Source organism: Hydra vulgaris, chromosome 11, assembly GCF_038396675.1.
Source record: "Hydra vulgaris chromosome 11, alternate assembly HydraT2T_AEP".
NCBI classification, from domain to species: Eukaryota; Metazoa; Cnidaria; class Hydrozoa; order Anthoathecata; family Hydridae; genus Hydra; species Hydra vulgaris.
The window spans coordinates 55,255,001-55,255,933 of NC_088930.1; positions in this window are offsets into that span (position 1 = coordinate 55,255,001).

Genomic DNA, 933 nt, shown 5'->3' on the forward strand with positions numbered 1-933 from the left:
AAAATATATTAAACAATTCTTATCCTAACCCTTTATGTACACATAATAAGTTTGTTATATATTACTTTACCATACTTAACGGCAGCTCTAAGTTCTTTTGCTTGAGAAAAAAGAAGTTTTCGTTTTTCAGATGTTCCTTCACTAAAATCTTTATTTACGTAGAGTCTTTTATTCCACAACTAGAGTCTTTTATATTTGTCTTAAACTGTTTCTTTGTCTTTAAAGTTTAAGAATTTGGCCACGATTGTTCTTCTTTGCTTCTTTCCAGATTTATATTTTCTTCCTATTCTGTGTGCCCTCTCTATTTAAATGTCAATTTTTATTCGAGTTTTTCTTTTAAAAATATTGTAACTTTTTTGCTCAATATCTCTCCATGATTCTTCTAGTTTTTTTTCAAAACCATCAAAACATAGATTATTTTGTCTACTTCTGTGTTCTAGTTCAGCAATCCTGTCTTTAAAATCTTCAATGATTCTTTCGTTTTTAATGTTATTATTATTTTTTTTTTTAGTTCTTTAAATTTTTTGGATTCATCAATAAATTAATTTAACTAAAATTTAAATTTAACTTTATTGAATGTGTATATGTGCACATTCTGGACACAAAAGAATGTTAAAAATCTTAGCTAACAATGTCATCTTAACTTTTCGGTTCCATGTAATATTTTTACTACAACAGTCATCAACTACTTCAACCTTTGAACCATTTAACTTCTTATCAGGAACTGTTTTGCGCTTTTATCTTTTATTGTAACTCCAGAGCTTTCATTAGACAGAGACTTTCAAGTCAAGTCAGTGTTACACATGGAAAAAAAATGTTGAGAAACATTCAACATTTTTTTTCCATGCTCAACAAAAAAATGAATCGAATTTCCAACATATATTGATTATAACGCAACATTAATGTTGATTAACAGGTTTTTAAGCAAAAAAA